At 38.4% G+C, this 15,894-nt stretch overlaps 1 protein-coding gene across 6 annotated transcripts in view; it reads right to left on the bottom strand.

The window, feature by feature from the left end:
- The window catches only part of Appl (amyloid-beta-like protein), a 55,890-nt gene that overhangs the window by 36,536 nt on the left and 3,460 nt on the right, over positions 1 to 15,894 (bottom strand). The window lies entirely within an intron of this gene.

Below are 15,894 nucleotides of genomic sequence, written 5' to 3' on the forward strand. Positions count from 1 at the left end.
GCAAAACTGCCATACTCCCGATACATTAATTTATTCTTTTTTATATTTGTAATATTATTACTTAAGTTTCTTCGAATACAATATTATCTTCTAAATTCCTTCGAATACAGTATTACTTTACAAATTCCTACGGATATAACATTATTCCTTAAAATTATATTTAGTATTAATATTGTACATACTCCGCGATATTATTGTTAAAATCCGTTGAACGTAGTACTACCACACTCGAATCCCTTGGACGATAATATTATTGTTCGAATCCGTCCGATGTAATATCATTGTCCAAGTTCGTCCGTTGTAACGCCACGGTCCGAATTCGTTCGAACGCAATACCATTGTTTAAATTGCGCCGGTGTCGAGCATTGTCATTTTCCTATCCAAGTTCCGACAGGCCTTCGACGAATCCATTGAACTCGCGGGCGCTAACGCTTGATGTAACGCAAGGTATTAAACCAGAGGCCCGTGCCTCGAACCAAGTAACACAGGGGAATTAGATTCCGGCCCTAATCGGTCGCTAGAACGGTGGCGGCGGCGGCGGCGGCGGCTGTGTCGTTGATTTAGTCATCTCGGCTCGGCTAATGACGTATTAACGGGGCTATTGAGCGCGGATAGACGGAGACCGGGAACGGGCCACTGACAATCCGTGTGCCCGTTGAAAAAGAATCGGGCCGGTTTAATGGTCAACGGCACGTTATGCAAACAAGCGGCCACGGAAATGGCATACGGGGCTGCGTTATCGCGTGCTCGCTGGACGTTCTTTCAACGATCGAGGTGTCGCTGGGTGCAACGTGAATGAAACCGTCGAGAGGAGAGAACAAAAAAAAAAAGAAATAATAAAGAAGAAGAAACACACCCCACGCTCGATCGAGCCCCGCGGAGAAAACGCGTCTCTCACGCTCGGTCGGAAACGAGTACCCCTAATTGTTGCGGCGCACCGTGTAATCGCCATCGAACGATGTTCCTTCGCGGCAGGTAACCACCATCACGCTCGGTTTCGCTCGTCCCATCGCATCGTCGAGAAAAAACGCTCGCTTTCGATCGACGAGCTCCAATCGCTGCTCGGTTCGCGGAAGAACTCCCCCCACCACCACCGCCATGGATTCTACCAGGTCAACCGAGTGAGTAATTCGAGTATTTCAGTCTTTTCGAAACGAGTCACTGGCTTGCTCGATAAGTTTCGTCGTTTCTTTTTCATTCTGAGGAAATGCTACGACACTTCAACTTTGAACAATTGTAGATGTACGAACGAATGGACGGATCTGCGTGAAACTTCACGCGTGTACGTCGAACAGTAGTATCGTTTTTAGAAAAATAAAACGATTTAATGGTTTCATTTCTCGTCGAACGATAAGAATATGTATATTTAAAGTAACGATGAAAATAATATATATCTAAAACTAGGCTGTTTGATAAGTTTTATTAAACAATCTACTATATAAAAGTATATTTTACGACATTTACTTTTTAGAAACAATTCCATGATTTTCACGAGGACTCGGATTAGCTTCTTTGTGAAGAATTTTCTTTAGTACAGGGTATGTCAAATCAACCTGTGAGTAATTCGAGTATTTTTCTCTTTCGTAAAGAATTACATAAAAGTGTGCTATTTGTCGTCCGTAAATTTTTCGATATTTTCTCTTTATACACAATTCCGTGATTTTCACAAGGACTTAGAAACCTGATTAGCTTCTTTGTAAAGAATTTTCCCTACCACAGGTTCTGCCAAACCAATCTGTGAGTAATTCGAGTATTTTTCTCTTTCGAAAAAAATTACATAAAAGTGTGCTATTCGTCGTCGGTGAATTTCTCGATATTCTCCTTTTATAAACAATTTCGTGATTTTCGCGAGAAGAATTCAGAGACACGAGTTCGTGACTTCCTTCCAGGGGACACACAAGACCTACATGTCGAGGCACCGACTCATTAAAAAAACGCGTATCCACTTACGGACCTCTCCTCGTTAGCGATGCAGTTCGTATAAGTAATTTTTTTTTTTTTTTTTTTTTTTTTTTTTAATATATACACAAGATGTTAACTCGGTCTTAATATAGACACAGAAGAAATGAAAAGTTCGAATGAATGGATGTTCACGATCGCCTACGGTTCTCGAGAGTCAATTTTGTATCGAGGTCTACGGAGCGGTTCAATTTCGAGGTGAGTAAATTTTAATGAACGTAAACGCGACACTTCCACGGGACAGCTGCTATTGTTTCTACGATTCTACAAGTTGACTCTGTCGTTGAGTGAATTTTATTTCATCGTTCGAGGTAACAGCTCCCCGGTTATGAGCTACACTCGCAGAGGTCTCGAGTTCGAGCCCTGCACGACTGTTAGATGCACCTGCACAGAGAACATCGTTCGCGAGCACGATAAAACTTCAGCCAGCAAACTTCACCGTGACTGTTTTCATCGCGTTCGCAATCAGTCGCATTATGCGATGGAACGGAGGTTTTCGAAATATAGGTCCCGGGCTGATTTCGGGTGGATTAAATATTAAAATTCGTGGGTAGTTTAAACGTCCATTAGGCGAGTACTGCGTTGCATCTGATTAATAAATCCATGTACCCAACCGAGTGTATTCGATGGAGGATTTAAAAGCACCGAGCGATATTCTTTATTCAACCTCGACTTACTTTTAAACTATGCATTAGGAAGCGAGTGGGTCGCGAAAGAGAGAGAGAGGAAAAAAGAGAAGAAAAAAAAAATGGTACGCCATTTTCGAAAGTGGATCTCAGCCGGTAAAAGTTTGGGAAACCCTGCAATGGAGAATAAATGGAGCAGATGGATTAACCGCTCAAGAGGTTTCGAAAATATGGGTACAAGGATGTCAAGCAACTCTGACGAGGATAATCGAATCGGTGCTTCGAGATCCAAACCGTGGAACACCGAGTCTCTGACATTCAATTTCACGAATAACGAAAATTAGTCTTCCCCGCGTAAAAGAAGTTCGGAGTTTCCGTGCCCACTTGGTGAAAATGTAGACTTTGGAAGACTTTCTGCTACCTTCAATTGCCTGAATTACGAAAGTCGGTGGATTCCCGACGAGAGAACTTTTTGCATAGACGATGTAATTCGCTGACAGTGGTTAAGTAGCAATGTAGGTCTCCACGTTTCCTTATTATTCCCTTCAAATCTCTACACAGAACGAACTCGTTACCCGGGAAACAAAAAAGATTCACAACTTACCGACAAAATGTAATACCCTTTACAAGTTACCGCGGCAGAATGAAAAGTATGCGCAGATCTGCATAGAGAAATATAATATACAATCTTTCGTAATAAAAACCTCGTCCTCCACAGTTTTTCAACTTGCCCGCTGTCTCGTTTATTTCCCCGGAGGAGCCCCTAAGAACTCTACGAATTAAGATTGTTACGCAGCGAAAGAATCTGTTTCTTATGGTGCAATAATCGTATTGTTCTTTTCCTATGAGCAAAAACATCCCCGAGTCGAATAATTTGAAACTTACGCTCGAATCTCTTGCAGCGGATTAGTGTCTTTCGAGAGCCCTCCACAGTCTGTTCACCATAATTTTAATAAGTCTGATATAAGAAAAAATTCCAAACTGGTTTGTATCTGGGTTGATTTTTAACGGTAAAACCTCAAGAAAAGAACTCGAAAAATATTGTCATAATGGTATAATAAAAAGTATAAAATAGCTACTTATAAAAAGTATAAAAAGTATAATATATTCGAATAATATTCAAATAGTTTCGAATAATATTCGAATACTTTTGAATAATATTTGAATAGTTTCGAATAATGTTCGAATACTTTCGAAAAATATTTGAATAGTTTCGAATAATATTCGAATACTTTCGAATAATATTTGAATAGTTTCGAATAATATTCGAATAGTTTCGAATAATTTCGAAACAGCAATTGAGTGTTCGAATGATGCAAGTAACGTACGAATTTTCGATTATTCGAACATCGTTACTCGAAATCAATCGAGGAAAGAAACGAACTCCAGGAAACCCGGTAGAGGACAGAAAAATGAATACATAGTGCAAATATTTGCACCTGTGATTTTCGAGTATCTGCATTCCGCTGATAAACGCGTTTCTCGTTAGAAATATTTATAATCTTCTCCCGCCGCGATCGGAATCGTCGGAATAATTCTGTACAACGGCGTACATTGTGCTCGCCACGCGCATCACAGTACGTAAAGTAAATATTTCATTTACGACCACCAGGGCCGATTTACCTTCGAACAACCTGGCAGCCTGTAAAACCACCTGGACGTTGATACATAAACTCTTAACGACTAATAACCATTGGCCGCGACTTGATCCCGCATCGGCACGCAATCTGGTTCGGTAGGTAGGACTCCCGTAGAGCGAGACCATCTACTCTTATTACTCCTTCGCGGAGAATGCAAACCCAGATCGTGACGTACGCCTCGATGTAATTCGCGACGACGTTTACGCCGCATAACGCGTTAGCCACACCTTGTCTGCATTGTGGGGTCACTCCCGCGCGAAACGATGCTTAAAATAAAAATGTATTACTTGTACTCTCTTGGCTACTTGGCCACTTCTTTGACCGAGTTACGATACCTGGACCAAGATTGTTCGAATATTAAATATTTTATCGATATTCGAATGGTACGCGCAAACTAAAAATATATGAGAATTGTTTTCTATATCAATTGTTCGAATATCGATTGTCGAGTGTTTGAGTATTCGGATATCAATGGTCGAACGGTTGAGTGTTCGAATATTTGAATATTTGAATATCAGTAGTCGAGTATTTGAATATTCAAATATCAGTAGTCGATTCGAATATCGGTAGTCGAATAGTTGAGTGTTCGAATATTTGAATATCAGTAGTCGAATATTTGAATATTGAAATATCAGTAGTCGATTCGAATATCGGTAGTCGAATAGTTGAGTGTTCGAATATTTGAATATTTGAATATCAGTAGTCGATTTGAATATCGGTAGTCGAATATTTAAATTTTCGAATATCAATAGTCGAATAGTTGAGTGTTCGAATATCAGTAGTCGAATATTTGAATATTCGAATATCAATAGACGATATTAAGTCTATTGATATTAAGTCTATTTTGTTCATAATATTATAATTGTTATCGGAAATTATTTTCGTTCGAGGAAACAATTGTCGTTTCTAAATACGGCAAAAAAATCTTACAAATTTTATTCGAGGGTCGAAAAAGACCCCGAGAGTTCGCACTCTATCGACGCAAATAATCTCAACCTTTTTGGACCTCACGATGACATATACGTATGGACACGATATTTTAAAGTCAATAATTTTACGATATACAGTATATTATCGCGCATGCGTATGTACATCTACACTTAAAAACTATACAATGCTCTTTCACGATACATTTTACACCGTAGATTTACAATTTGTACGGGATTGCACAAAAGAACATTATCGGTTAACGATACCGGACCGAAAACCGTATCTAAAATCCAGGTCAGAAGGAGTTAAAATAATTTCAACGGACAGATCCGAAATTATTGATTCCGATACGCATTCTTCATTGGGAACGTCGAATAATTAATTAAAATCATATTTGTTCGTTATTTTATTTATTTACATTATACCTATATTTACAACGTGCACACCGTAACGTGATTACATTGATTATCCATTGACTGATTAGCGTTTCGGTATCGCTTTGTTGTAGCTCTATTTCAGTTTTAAAACCCTGTACAAAAATCGTTCAAACGATTAAATTCTTGATAGTAGTTACATTTTTTTAATTCGAAGAGGAGAAAATTTCCAACATTAAACCTCTATCTATCTCTGTGTCTACCCAATAGTCCTATTAAACATTTAACACAATAAAACAGAAATTTTCCTTCTTTTTTTTCAAAGACATCGTCTCGAACCCATACCCAACAATTGCACCGACACGAGCTCGCAGATTTGTGCAGAACGCGTTTCCAAATACTTTACAAACATATATCTCGCGCATAGTTGCGCGTAAATTAATTGATAAACTCGTACGCTCGCTAAATCGCGACACAAAGTAAACATTGGAGCGTACATTCGGAACGATTATCGTTACAATTATTAGCAAGGACGGGCCAGCCGAATAAATTCCAAGCCCGAACTACATCATTCATGGATTACCCAACAGAGAAGGAAACAATCCAGCAGCAGCTACGGAGTCTGGAACGCTGGTTACGGATCTTATTTAAACGGAGCTATCTCAATCTAGCCGTTTCCCAGTACACCTTTCATCTGAAATCCAGCCAGCAACGCACATAGCGATTTCACGTGCAGCATGGCCGTCTCGTTCAAGCCGCAACAAGAGACGCTTTTACCGATCCCCTTTTCTCCGCGCGAGCGGACCGAGTGGAACCAGATTTCTGACTCTCTGTTCCCGTTTCCGCTTGTTCCGTCGCTTGTATCATTGTACCGACGTCCACCACACCATCTCCGATCCGACCGAGCGACAATACATTTTTTTCTATTTCTTTCCTTTTTCTATCTTCTTTTTTCCTTTTTCTATTTTTTTCTCTTTTTTCATTAACAAAGTTGACTCGTACAATCCGCAATACAGGGTAGAGTTGCGGCAATTCGTTTCGGGCGGTCACTATTCGCAGTTGGGAGTTTGGCGATGGCGTTGTATCAAACAATGGTCGAATGTTCGATCCCGTTGCTCTCCTCGGATCCATTTAACCGATAACAGTGGCGCAATCAGAAATTTTTAACCAACAAGAGACAAGATTTATATCCGTGTTTATAAACGAAGGTGATCACCTCTTTCTAGATCTTTGGATATAATTCTTCTGTTGAGATATATTTCAATTTTTTCGTAATGAGGGATCGGAGACTTCTGCATTCCAATTAGCGAAGATAATTACTTCTTTATATATCTTGTAATATAATCTTCTGTTGAAATATATTTTAATTTTTTTTTTTTATGACGAGGGATAGGAGACTTCTGCCAACCGAATAGTGAAGATAATTACTTCTTTATATATTTTACAATATAATCTTCTGTTAAAGTAATTTTGTAATTTGTTCATAACGAAGAATGAGAGACTTCTGTCTCTGAAATAGTGAAGATAATTACTTCTTTATATATCTTCTGTGGAAATATATTTTAATTTTTTTTATAATGAGGGATAGGAGACTTCTGTCTCTCAAATAGTGAAGATAATTACTTTCTTTATATATTTTACAATATGATCTGTTAAAATAATTTTTTTATAATGAGATATAGGAGAAAATAATTACTTCTTTGTATATCTTACGATACAATCTTCTGTTAAAATAATTTGTTAATTCTGTCATAACGAGAGGTGGGGGACAGTTTTTCCCTTGCAATATCGATATTGACATCTTCGTGGTTGTGTACAATTTTGTAAATTCTTTCATATCGAAGAATGGGTGCATCTACTCCCTCTGGTTACGCAACTGACGCGAATCCGAAATTGAAACATTCATAGGTGTTGCGTTGCGTAATATTTATCTTTCGTATTTCTCGACTTTATATTCTTATTATCTCTCGTATCGTCCAAAAAAGATTACTTACATTCATAATTTAAATAGAAATGTTTCTCGGCGAAATCCTCGGAGATTAATAGGGAAAAGTGAACGAAATTGGAGCCATCCCCCATAACTCGAAATACCATACAATCGTAATCTCGTGTCAGTGTATAATTAGCGAATTTTTAGGAATGAAATTTCGTTCCGGTACTTCAGTCTAAAGCGTGCTCGTATTTTTAACGAGAATTTACTGCTAGCTGTAAAGATACCAATAATGGTTAAATGATTGCTCATCGATGAGGAAATGAGTGAAATACAATGTAAAATGTGTTCGTAGCGTCACGTCGCGTGTGAAGATCGGCCCTGTTAACGTGCGAGCTGTGTTAAAATAAAGAGTAATTGATAGAGGAGTGATTAAATTGTGTTGGGTCTTTATCTTCCAATTCTGCTACCTTCAATGTATTTCCATTCATTTCTAACAAGCACGAGTGACGGTAATGAGAACATTTCTGACGAAGAAAATCACTCGAGCCGTGACAGTGATTACCAGTCACTAGAATTATGATTATTTGGATCCAACAATGCTCGGACAAATAATGTAATACAAGCAGTGACGTTTTAATTAAAAGATACAACTCGTACCGTCAGAACCGTTTCATTAATGTGAAAGATAATAACAAGAGCAAATATATTGTAAATTACGATAAATATTCAAAAGACCGGTCGAAATGGGATGTACTTCGAATTCAACGTTAAAACGAGAATTTTAAATTTCACGAAATTACTCGACGCGAACACAACCGTACTACGATATATTTTAATCACATTTGCCGAGAGAAACTTTCATCTATTTACAACTGTATCGGATCGAAGATCACGTTTAAAAGAACACGGTGTTGGAAGCTATATTATTCTTCCGTGGATTTGTTTCCGTTAATTTTAGTATATTTTTCTTTTTATTACGAGTCAAGGCGTACTATCGGGTTGCTCGAAAAGTCATTTAGTTTTCCAAAACGGAGAATATATAATTTAATAAAATGTTTATGCACTCTAAAAAAATCGTGTTCCATTTTCACCAAAAAAAAAAAAAAAAACGAAATCATTACGTGAAACAAACCCAGGAACAATTACAATTTATTTTCATTCGTTTCTCCGTCGAGGGTGAATTCATTATTATATTTATAAGATATTTTCATAAGATTCTAATATACGTAGAGGTCATTTTTTTTTTTTACGAGATGTTTACGGAGATGTTAACGTTTCGTCGATGTTCAAACTGTGGAATATTTGACCTTATCGGATCCTAAGTAACTTCGTTCAAACGTTTCGGTCGTTTCGTTCAAATCTTCGCGCCGATAATTTTCATTTCGAACACGTTCCAAAAACGAAACTATATACTAAAAAAATCGTGTTCCATTTTCACCAAAAAAAAAAAACGAAATGACTTTTCGAACAACCCAATATTTTCAATCAAGAATCATTACATGAAACAAACCCGCGAACAATTACAATTTATTTTCATTTGTTTCTCCATCGAGGGTGTTTCCACGTTAACGTTTCGTCGATGTTCAAACCGTGGAGTATTTGACCTTATTGGATCCTGGTAACTTCGTTCAAACGTTTCGTTGAACAAGTACTTCTCATCGTCGTGAAATAATTTTCATTTCGAACACGTTCCAAAAACGAAACTATATATTAAAAAAATCGTGTTCCATTTTCACCAAAAAAAAAGAAACGAAATCATTACGTGAAACAAACCCACGAACAATTACAATGTATTTTCATTCGTTTCTCCATCGAGAGTGTTTCCACGTTAACGTTTCGTCGATGTTCAAACCGTGGAGTATTTGACCTCATCGGATCCTAGTAACTTCGTTCAAACGTTTCGTTGAACAAATAGTTCCCATCGTCGTGAAATCTTCGCACCGATAATTTTCATTTCGAACACGTTTGAAAAACGAAACGACAATGTGCCCTGCGAAGAGGCCGAAGATTCGCGTCAATTTCCTTTTGACGCGCGGCCGACACGCAGCCATTTAAAGCTGATTACCCGATGTTTTATATAAGATTCGATCTAAGTGGATTTACTTAATGCACTTAAAGCGAATCTGACCGCAGCCTTAAGGAGCTTCGGCCACACGCGACACCGCGCTGAACAAAGTTTTCAGACGCTGACGTACAGAAACGCGAGCCCTGTTCCTTTTCTTGAGACGCTCGTGTTCCCTCGTATCTCGATTCCAACATCGATAAGAAACGAGTCGAGCCGACACCGATGCAACTTCTTCGAGTCCTGCTTCCTTCGGAATAATTATTTTCCAAATAATCGATGTTCAACCCTCTACGACTTCGCGAATCTCTCGAGTCGTGTACCCATAAACATCGGTGACCCAACCTGGTGCTCGATGAACGAGAATCGTTCAACTATAACCGACTACAGGTATTTTAGTTCGCGTAAGAATCGTATCGGACTCTTAACGTGAACTATTTCTCGTATCTGTTACTCTACGTATTATTCAATCCTACACTGACATTGATTAAAATTGTATAGTATTGTTTCCACTGCCACGTAAGAAACGATAGAAATGGAACTCTTTTACAGTGGTTGTAAAAGTATCTATCCAATATTATGGATAACTTTATTGTAACTCGGATTTTGAGTACTATGTGTGGTAAACGATATGAATATTTGTAGTATTATTGGAAGCGAACAATTGAGTCACACTTTGAGTTTGAGTTACACTTGAAGCAATTTTTTGATTTCAAAACACTCTAAACTTTCTTACGCACATTTTTCTCTGGGAAAAAAAATTGTGCAGCGATATACAAGATAGAAACGTTCGGATAAATATCGTGCATCAGATTTAATACGCTTCAGAGGAAGCGGATGCAATCATTAAGGTCCGTACCTCGAGAGATGAAGTAACGAGCGCTTAACGTACAGCGTTGTTTCCCCGAACGAGATAGATCTCTCGATACGCTGTAATAATAATAATTACTATCGTAGGGCTGATGGAAATTTCCGAAAGAAGAAATTTTTAAATCGTTTCACCGGTCGTGCTCTAATATCGTACATTGTGCACGAAACTCCTCGCAGGATTATCTTATTCCGCGCTTTATCGACACCGAAGCAATAATAAATTTTAGTACGGCGGTTAAGCTTCGTAACGGCATTTTTAGCATCACACGCGTAACCATCGTTACATTTTATCTTTGTGTGTGCTCGTGTACGTACGTAGACGTACGCGTAATAAAGACCTTTCTCGCCTAAGGTTGATTTTGGATCCGGTCGAGTTTATCAACATCAACCCAGTTCCCTTTCGGGGACGATATTCTCATACTTTGCCCATTTCTCATCGTTGGTGATAATTTTGCTCAAAAATAGCGCGTTCTTTTGTTACGAGGGAAGACATATTGCAATCTGCTTTACTCTCGGTCACTGACAAGGAACATCCGCGAAGTGTATCCCCTCCATCCTTTTGATGAAAGATTTGAAGAGCGGCCAAAAATAGAGGATACGTAGTTTTTATGATAGCTCAAGTTTGAGAGATAAAATTACCTTTGAAAATTTCGGTCTGTTGTCTTCGATTATTCAACGTGGAAGAAAGTCTTTTAAATAAATTCTGTATGGGTTTTTAACGGAAGATAACGTAGTACGTGTAAAAAAAAAAAGAAACGATTATAAATAAACGTACAAAGAAACATTCGTTTTCGATTCTATCGTCTTCGATTATTCAACGTAGAAGAAAGTCTTTTAAATAAATTCTGTATGAGTTTTTAATGGAAGATAACATAGAACATGTAAAAAAAAAGAAATGATTATAAATAAACGTACAAAGAAACATTCGTTTTCGATTCTACTGTCTTCGATTATTCAACGTAGAAGAAAGTCTTTTAAATAAATTCTGTATGAGTTTTTAATGGAAGATAACATAGAACGTGTAAAAAGAAAATGATTATAAATAAACGTACAAAGAAACATTTGTTTTCGATTCTATCGTAATGGAGATTTCGAACGTTTATAAGGGACTGTGTTTGTTAAAGCTATGTTATTCGATCGACCCAATATTACACATATGCGGTGAAACACAGTATCAACAAGCAGAGATGGGCAAAAAATTGATTCGAATAATAGATGACCAATAGAAGCACCGTGGAACGATTTATTCCCTATGTTTATTCGATGAAACAGTTACTCGTACCCAGCTACTATTTGTTCAACCGGAAGTACAATTCAAATTTCGAAGGTTGTTTATCTTTTATTCGTTACCCGGTATACGTAACCATCTGGACATGAATTTACCCCGTCCCTGATCCAAAAGCCGCCCAACGAAATACGTAACTCGTAACAATAACCGAAGACACGAAGAGTCGTTCTTCGGTATATTGAAAAATTCAATGAGAAAAACTGTACAAGTACAACTGTGCTAACCGCGATTAAATAGAGCCAACGACTCGTTTAAAGCAATCTTTGACTATCGTAAATCCCCGACGAACGGGATCTCGTTAGCTAATTTACGAATTTTTATTCAAGTTAGCTTCTATTTAATCGCGATTACCTCGTGGAGTTTCTGTGCCGAATTTTACAATATTCTGAAAGGAGCCACGGTGGCGTGGACCGGAAAAACATCGGTAAAATAAACGCTCGCCGGCCACTGTGTCGAGTCTTTTAATTTATGAAAGAGCGTTACGCTGCACCCGAAATGTTTAATATATGAAGATATCCAGGGAACCGCGAGGTTCCACGGAACGAGCTCGCGACACGGTTCCTCCGCGATGACAAATTTTCACAATTTCCACGGGGTCGAAACGGCCGGGGTTAATGCGAATGCCTAAATTCGCGTCGTCGGAGTACCTGTTAATTCACAAACACCGGGGGCGCAACTACTTCGCGTCGGCGTTTGTTATTTGAATGGTCCTTCCAGGCTCTTCGACGATTTATTAACACCGTATTGTTAAATCTCTTGAAGCATTCGCGAATGGAACAGGGACTGACGTTGCACCGAGGGTTATTCGAGGCAGCGACCAAAAGCTTTGCTCGTTGGATTTCCTACTGGTTCAGAACCACTGGAAAACTAATAACGACGTGAATCGACCACTCGACGCGCGGAATTATCGTCGGCCATTAATCTTGCGCGAGCCTTCAACGAAATTTGTTGCCGCTTCAACGTTCGCGTAAAATACACCTTTTAGAAGTACACGGACTCGCATCGATCTCGTTTATCAACAATTAAAAGTGCGCGTTTGTTGGCGTAGTCAGCCCCGATGCTCGTAATTATTCGTGCACGCGCGCGAGCGAACGAGCGAACGAGCGAGCGAGCGAACGAACGAACGAACGAGCGAGCGAACGAGCGTCGAGTTACAAACGCGGGCAAATTAATGCGTTGCCGCGAGAGAAGCCACATTCTTCTCGCGAAATAGTTTATTAAAAATAACATCGGTCATTTTTTTTTATATTTCGATCGAGGCTTGAATACTTCGAACATTTTAACGAAATTTTAATTAACGTCTTCGTTCGTGCGTCGATGAATGGGAAATACAAAATTATTCGACGAGCAGCACCGATGTTCATTTCGAATTATATTCGAGCAATATCTTTGATGAAAATAAGTTATTTCGTAAATACATTATAACGTTTCAAAATTGATATTTAATTTATCGTGGATTAATTGTAACGGTGGTTTCGTTCGTTGATCAAAAAATTATCTTTATTTCTCGTATGTGATCGGAGAGTTAACATTGTCAGTGATACGTAGCTACGTTATTTTGATATTTGTAAATTGTGGTAAATTAAAACATTCTCTACGTTGTAGATATTTTTCATCGTCGAAGATAATCAAATGGTATGTTCTACGTGCAAAAATAAGTCGAAATTGAAAAATAGATTTGTTACGAACAGTGCTCCGTTTTCGAGATAATTTATTTGGAAAATTCACCGGGGCACGCTTGCGATCGAATGCTACTTACAATTAGTGTGCGCGTCTGTCCATTACTCACTATTTCTACTTGCGTTGGTGTTTCTAAACCCAGACGATGGTATAGTAGGTATAATCTATTTTCAGTCGAACTTACTGTCTTCTAACCGATTAGGATTGATTTGAACGGATAACAGCATACCATCGTCGACACATACAAACACAGACGTAAGTGAAAATAGCGAGTCAGGGAACAACCATGTTAGCTGCACTCAACGTACTCACACGTGTACCCCAAAAATTTTCAAATTCGCTCCTCTCGAAAACGAAAAAATACTATTCCACATTTTCGACTTACTTTTACACGTAAAATCTCCGTATATAATTTCTTAAGAGAATCGAAGTAAAGTAATCAAAACATTCGGTAAGAAACTGCACTCGATCACACATGTACCCCAAGAATTTTCCAATTCGCTCATCCCGAAAACGAAACACCAAACGAAAAAATACTATTCCACATTTTCGACTTACTTTTACACATAAAATCTCCATATATAATTTCTAAGAAGGATCAAAGTAAAATGGTGAAAACATTGGGTAAGAAATTGCACTCGATTACACATGTACCCCAAGAATTTTCCAATTCGCTCATCTCGAAAACGAAACACCAAACGAAAAAATACTATTCCACATTTTCGACTTATTTTTACGCATAAGATCTCCGTATATAATTTCTTAAGAGAATCGAAGTAAAGTAATCAAAACATTCGGTAAAAAACTGCACTCGATCACACATGTACCCCAAGAATTTTTCAATTCGCTCATCTCGAAAACGAAACACCAAACGAAAAAATACTATTCCACATTTTCTACTTACTTTTACACGTAAAATCTCCATATATAATTCCTAAGAAGTATCGAAGTAAAATGGTGAAAACATTCGGTAAGAAACCCTTCGAAAGAACGTTACCATCTTAATAATTATTCCGCACACAAACGACTTAACTTCTCGAATCCTTTCCAAAAAAAAAATTCATCGATACCCCCTGAATTGATCCCTCGAATTTTCGCGATTCGTGAAGTGCGATCCGGTAATCGAACCCCAGAGGAGTGGGGGGCAGGTTATCGATTTTATTGACAGATTCAGGGGCAGTTCAATGGAGAGAGAGGGAGGGAGAAAGCGAAAAAAAAGGAAACAAAATTGAGAAAATATAGCGGGGGAAGAAGGCGACGTAAAAGAATCCGCGTCGAAAATGAAAAACGCATTGAAACTCTTTCATCCTCGTTTGCTCCGTGCTCCATTACCAGAGCATTTTCTCGTGCGCCCGGGCATGGGGGACAAGAAGCCGCATTTAAGCAGCGGAATATCTCTTTTTATTCCGTGAAAACCGGGCTTTACGGTGAAAATGGGACCACGGAAAATGAGGAAACGTCAAAAAGCAGGAGAAACCTTTGACTGCCGCGTTTCAATCATGCGACACCGCGCTGCTTTAACAGAATCTGGGTAAAGATCGTAATTGCGCGCGAGTAAAATACGCGAACGCAATAATATTAACACTTCCGGTACGGTACTGCGTCTTTTTCGTTGTAAACGCTGAAAATGATTGACGCGGTGCCGCGTCACTTTTTTCTCTGTCCAATCTTGGCAGTGTTGGCGGTTGTGCCACTTTGGTTTCGTAACAGGTTATCTCTCTTTCGCGTCACTTTCCTCGCCGCGTCGATAAAATTCTGAATAATCGACAACGGGGGAGTTTTCATTTTTTTTCTTTTCTTTCTTACGTTAAATATTCGATTACGCAATAAACAATCGCTCACATGGGGGAGATCCAATCCCCTCTCTGTTACGATTTCGCTGAACCCTTGAACATGGACTGGGAGGAGGTTCAGCGAATGCTCCAGTGTGGCGAATTATATAAATCGACCGTTATTTAACTACTTTTATAAAAAAAAAAAGGTAAATACACCACTTGCGCGACTGAAATAAGGAAACGATTATTTTCCATTGAAAAATTGCGTAATTGTTAAACTGTTCTTTTTTTAAATGGATTTAGTGTAGTTCCTCATTGGAACAAATTGTACAGGACTATTTTTGATAAATTATATAGGACTATTTTTCGATAAATTGTACAGAACTATTTTTCGATCACAAAAAGTTAAATACACTGCTCTCACGATGAATACAAGGAAAAAATGATTTTGTATCGTAGAAAATGATATTTAGTCATAGCTTGAAAAAAAAAGAAGGAAGAACAAATGGACAGTTTAACAGATTGCTTTTACCGTTGGAGAGTTTGTATTTTTTATACGAAGTAATATTTTCACCGGAGAATGGATAATGACAGCTTGATCGATGACTCTGGAAGCGATAGCAGTAAATGGCCAAGTCGAAAAAGAACAAGACGTTACCGGCTGGACTCCGGTATGGATCTATGTATTATAATAGATATATACCGTGTTCCGAAATTCATCGTGCGCGATGTACTCGCTTGCGTGAAAATTGCGAGA

Source organism: Ptiloglossa arizonensis, chromosome 1 (genome assembly GCF_051014685.1).
Source record: "Ptiloglossa arizonensis isolate GNS036 chromosome 1, iyPtiAriz1_principal, whole genome shotgun sequence".
Taxonomy (NCBI): Eukaryota; Metazoa; Arthropoda; class Insecta; order Hymenoptera; family Colletidae; genus Ptiloglossa; species Ptiloglossa arizonensis.